The sequence below is a fragment of the Ochotona curzoniae genome, unplaced genomic scaffold (assembly GCF_017591425.1).
Source record: "Ochotona curzoniae isolate NIBS_2020 unplaced genomic scaffold, NIBS_Ocur_1.0 contig_2404, whole genome shotgun sequence".
In the NCBI taxonomy this organism is placed as follows: domain Eukaryota; kingdom Metazoa; phylum Chordata; class Mammalia; order Lagomorpha; family Ochotonidae; genus Ochotona; species Ochotona curzoniae.
Window position 1 is genome coordinate 9,326,178 of NW_024465451.1, and position 6,000 is coordinate 9,332,177.

The following is a 6,000-nucleotide window of genomic DNA, read 5'->3' on the forward strand; positions in this document are numbered from 1 at the left end:
AACTTTCCTGCATGCTGGCATGGACAACTACAGTCAAGAGCACACGGGGCAACCCAGCCAAACCGCAGAATCCTGAGACACTGTTGTTTGATGCACACGGAGTATGGGGTGCCTTGTGAGAGAGTGATGACCAATCACAGCTCCAGGAAGCAGTCAGTTGTTCTCCGGGGCTCACACAGGGGACAGATGAGGTCACTTCAAGGGACAGGCTGGTTGTCTGGGTGGTAGCTGAGCTCTTGATGCCCAGGAGAGTTATCCTTGTGCTCTCTGGTGACCTCTGACTGGCATGACTGGCTTGCACAGGTGATCATGGAGGTGGACACCAAATCCCTCTGTCTAGGGAGCTGACCAATCAGCCTCAGAAATGGAAACCGCGGAGGCTGTAAAATGCAGTTGCAGGCGGCTGGCTGGGCACACGGATTCCTTGGCAGAGTGTTCCTGAACTGCAGCCAGCCCATCCCCTCTGGGCCCAGCACTTGCTCGGATGAGTCAACTGGGAGAACCCTCTCTGAGTGTGACTCCAGGACTGCTGCTCCGCACGGCTCCCCTAGCAGTCCCGCTCCAGCATGCCCGGCCTTGTTGGATAGTCTGGGAAAGGCGCTAGACAGATGCCACTTCCTGCTTGAGGTCATCCCTCCCCAAATGGCTGCAATGGCCAGAGCCAAGCTGATTCCGAACCCAGGAGCTTCTTCTGGGTCTCCGACATGGGTGCAGGGATAATTCTCCACTGCTTTTCCCAGGGGCATTAGCAGGGAACTAGATGGGAAATGAAACAGCTGGGGCATGAACCAGCACCCATATGGGATGCTGGTACTGCAGGCAGAGGGTTAGTTAGCATGATAAGCTCTTATTCGTATTGCTCCGGTTCATACTGCTCCAGCTCATATTCTGATTTTCTTCACCCCCATGGCTGGGAAAGTATAAGAACCTATGGCCTTGATGTTAGGCATTAGTTCAAGTCCCAGACTTACCATTTTCTGAGGCTTGATTTTCTTGTCTCCAAGATAATAAACACAGAGGGGCTGAGCATGTGGTGCAGTGGGTAAGATGCCAGTTGGGAGGTCCTATCCTGAATGCCTGGGTTTGAGTCCTGGTTCTGCTCTCAGCTCTTGTTTCTGTCCAATGCGTACCCTTGGAGGCAGCAGGTGATGGTTCAGTGCTTGAGTCCCTGCCACCACCCATGTGGGAGACCTGGGTTGAGATCTGGACTCCTGGCTTCAGTTACAGGCATCTGAGGACTAAACCAGCCTAGGGAGCCGTCAGTGGCCGCCTGTTTCTATCTGCCTCTCTGACTTTCAAATAACAGTCAATAAATATTTTTTAAAAGGTTGTTTATGTATTTATCCCATGCAAGTGCAGGCTTTGTGCCACCTTCTGCTGCTTTCTCAGGCCACAAGCAGGGAGCTGGATGGGAAGTGGAGCAGCTAAGACACGAACTGGAGTCCCATATACATGGGATTCTGGGGTGCAAGGCAAAGATTTAGCCACTGAGCTGCCTGCACTCCGCTCAACTGGCAGAGTCACAGTTTGTGGACTGTATGGGGTGGTGTGCACACAAAGGCCCCTGCTGAAGAGTCCAGAGGGCTTCACGGAGTAACGTGTGCTGGGGACAGGGGCAGGAGCGGCCCGTGGAGGCTTGTGTCTAAGCTCAGAAGCCCAGGTAGCCTAGGGAAGGTGGGGGGTTGCTCACAGGCTCAAGTACAGGTGCAAGAGAAGGAAATCAGAGGAAGATCAAGGTTTCCCAGGTCAGCCACACCTTGTGGGGCCAGAGAAGGGAGGGGGCCACAGGAGGGGAAGGGCCTTGGAAGAGCAGACACGTCACATCTGTGCTTCTTGGTGGCCGCTAAGTGGAGGGGAGAGGAAGACTAAATGTAGGAGATGGCCTCGCCTGGCTGAACCAGGCCTTGGAGCACCTGAGTGGGGAGATTTGGAGAGAAAGGAGTTAGGGACCTGAGCCCCTCCAGGCAGTCTGGGGCCAGGACTTTCCATCCCAGCCCCTGTGTGGTTTCAACCAGGAATAGCAGCCCCAAGCCCAGGCTTCTGAGTCACCTCCGGAGGTCATGGCTGCCCCAAGGCCAGGTCAGCTGCGTTCCTGGGCCCTAATTGCTTCCTGTGGAGGGAGCTGCACTCCCACCCCCAAGTGTCCTTGAGGAAACACAGGACACGACTGCACAATGGAGTGCTAGCAGGTGCCTCCATGGCCACGCCCCCTGACTCTGCAGGGGATGCTGTGTCTGGAAGCTAGGGCTCATCTCTCCACCCACTCACTTGCTCTCTAGTGGGGTGAGTAGAGGGGGTGATGGGGCTCTGGGCTGCACTCCTGGTACTCGTGAAATAGGTTTTGCCTGGCCAGCAGCGTAGGTAGGGTCTGAAACCGGTGCTCACTGACCTTGCTTGGTGCCCTGGCACAACACAGCAATTCTTGTCCAGGAGGAGGTGTACTTTTTCAGATTAGCCTGAGGTGCCAGCCACCACCGACCTGTGTACCACGGGGCTGCTCTACTGGAGGGGGTGCCTTTTCCTAACTGTATGAGAGACCCCCACCTGGACTCACTGCAACCCTGACTTTGGGTCTTTCTTTCCACTGGCCACTACCCATGCAATGCAGAGTGAAGCCTTCCACAGTCAGAGGAAGAAGTTAGCTTCCTATTGTGTTGGGGTGGGGGGACTCCTCTGCTCACCAGAGAGCAAGTGTGGCGCCAGATAGTTGGGCCAAGGGAGGCATTCCCATCTCAGAACCGCCCCCATTGAAAAGCTAAGACAAGCCCATCAAATCCTGTCACTGCAGGACTGGGACTGTAAGAGACCAGAGGGAATGACTGTCAGGATCTGCTGGATCTTGATACAGTGTGTTGGGGAGGGGATGAGGGTGTGGGAATCTGGAACCAGGGACTCCTGAGGAAACCCCACCATGTGTGAGATTCCCCAGGCTTCTTCTCCCCCTTTCCCCTCCCCTCCGCCCTACCCCAAGTCAGGAAGCAGACACCCCAACTCAGTCACGTCTTTTATTTCACTGTTAGTGGGAAAAACACACCACACAGCACAGCATAAACAGTGAGGACAGCCACTGCGGACACAGCCAGAAGTAGCCCATCTGGAGCGGGGAGGGGGCTACATTGGGGAACCCAGGGCTCCCTTCTGCCACTCAGCCCTCCTGTGTCCCCAGGCCTCCTTGCTCCTGCTGCTTGGAGAGTCCTGGGCCTCCCCCAACCTGCACTGAGCAGGAAGGACCTTCCACCCGGGGAGACTCAAGTTCCACTCCTGCACTCTGGCAAAGGAAAAGGAAACCCTGGACATTTCAGAAAGAAAATCCAACACTTGTCCGAAACCTTTCATTGGACGATTCAATGATTTCTTTGTTCAAGAATGATGAATAAAATATGCAAGATAAGTATTCCTGCCCGACAGTGATTTCTAAAGTCAGCACAAAGCCTCACCCAGGGTGGATCTTCGGGAAATATTTGTTGCTTTAGTACATTTTTGTGTAAAAATATTTACAGTGGCAAGCTTACTACCCTGCCTCAAAACCCCAGCTGCTTCTCCCATTCTCGTGTTCCTTTCTTCCCCTCCACACCACATCCCTCCCTTTCACTTTCTGTCTCTCTGCAACAAGATGAGACTCTGCCATGGCCAGGAAAAAAAAAAAAAAAAGAAAGAAAAGCAATTTCACGCCCTTGCTCGTGAACCTATTTTCTCCCAACTTCTGACTTCAGAGAAGTTAGGAATCCCTCACTACAGTTCAGAAGACTCCAGTGGAAATCATGAACAGCCTTGCCGATGACTCCTAGAGACAGCAAATAAGGGGGTCCTCATGGAACCCTAAAGGGCAAATGAGGATAGAGAATGTGAGAAGGCGGAGTCTGGGACCTTGCAATTCACCGAGTTCTCTAAGGCAGACAGTTTGAAAGGAGATTTTGGATATATGAAGGTCTGAACTGTCTGGCTATTTTTGCATTGGTGCAAGTCATAAGTAACGCCCTGATAAATCTGTGCTGTGTGGCCAGGCTTTCTCAGCTGAGGCTGGGAGGGGAGACATGTGTGTCTTCTCAAGGCAGGGCTAGTGCTCAACCACGGAAACTCCTGGACACATAATTCGTGAGATACTCAGGAGCATGCAGGAGCACGATCTGGCCCATGGCTGGCTCCTCCCTTCAGCAAGATGGTGGTCTTAGACCATGGCCTGACATTCTGCCTGTTTATGCCACTCTGCTGAGAATACTTGGCCTGACCAGCAAATATCACACTCATGCTTATGTGTCCAGAAGCTTGGAGTGATCAAACATGCTCTCATGGGTACTACTTGCCTGCCCAGCTTCAGAAAAACAAAAAGCGATTCTCTTCTAGAGGAAGATGGCAGTAAAAATACAAGATGCTTCCAGGGTCCTGAGTCAGACGCCTCCTCAAACAGCCTTAGCATATTAGTGGAGCTGCCCAGAAGCAGGGTACAGAATGCTTGGAAAGGTCTTGGGAAACAGGAAACTGTGAAAACTTGACCGAGCTTCTCCTTCTTTTGCAAGACTGTAGCCTCGAAAGCTTCTGAGTAGGAAACTTACAAAGGATAAAAGTAATTTGGTCGGCCCCACAGTTAGCCTCCGTATATTGGAGTCAGAGAGAAATGAGCAGCCAAGAGAAGGGAAGAAGCTCTCTGAGTCTGGGGTTTAAGTCTCAGCACGGAAGGGACTCCCGCTCTCTGAACCCCAGCTTCCAGGTACCAAGAAAGAGAATGAAACACTCCCCCTGCCAACCTCCCTGGGCTGCAGGGACAGAATGTGATGGACTAGAGGGCAAGCGTTTGAACGCTATGCGGTTCTGTGTGTATGTGAGCAAGGCTAGATTCCATCTTCTGGAGAGAAGCCACCCCCATCAGTAGATTCAGGTCCCAGCTGAGACAGGTTGTAAAAGCATTTACGTGTCTGCGGTGCTGACCGACAGCACAAGACACACCAAAGAGCCAGCCCTGGAGAGTAAGAGAACATTCCTGGGAACATTGCAGGATAGACAACTGCTAGCTACCGTCTGAGGGTGAGAATTTCCCAGCCTCACCATGTGGATGGATGATGGAAACAGAAGGACAGAAAGAGGGCGCAAGCTAATGGTTTTGGTACCTCCAAGGCTGTAAGAGGAAAGGCCCAATAGGGCTGGGGGCCAAAACTCAGTGTCCCCACCTGCTGAAAGGCAGCACAGCTGAGCGCTCAGTAGTAAGACATGTACTGAGCCTCTTTCTTGCAGATGCAACCCCCGCCTTGGCCTTCATTCCCTTCTCCCACCCTGGGTTGACAGCACCTGTGTACTAGGTTGTGTTTCCCCTGCAGTTCAAGAGGAAGTCAGCTGTCACGGCACATCAAAGCTAATTTCTGAGCAGGAGTACAGGAGAAAGTAAAGTGAAAGCCTTGTGGAAAAAGCAAGATGAAATTCTTCTGGCAGTCAAAGCATGCAGGTGTCGATAGCTCACGGATCCAAAACCAGAAAGCAAAGCCAGTATACTTGGAAGGTGACGAGTTATCTGGCAGATGTAGGGTGTGGGTTAGGAAAAGCCTTTCACATGGAGTATGTCCAGCCCATTTTTAGGCATTTTGTCCACAAGTGCAGACTGGGGGAGCCTGAACTGTGGCAGGCTGGTCCTTTTTTTCCAGCTCCTTCTGCATCTGCAGTGGTAAAAGGAGGAGCTCAAGTCCAAAGCTAGCCTGAATCTAGGAGTGAAGTGCCAAGAAGTGGGCCACACACTCGGTGCACTCTGAGCAATCCTTGCCTTGTCTGTTTCTGAAGTCAGCTCCCAACCAGAGTGAGTGTGCAGTAGGGAGGCCATTGTGAAACTGCAAAAAGTGATCAAAGAGAGGCAGCAAAAACTGCTGATGGTGACGGCTTAGGACTTTGCCTGATAAGAAATAGTCCTGTCTGGCGAGTTTGATAATATGTCCTCCTGTTTTTCCCAGCTTTTCCCCCTAAAATTGTAATTTTCTGTATTTAATCATTTTGTAAGAAATCAAATAATAGTCTATT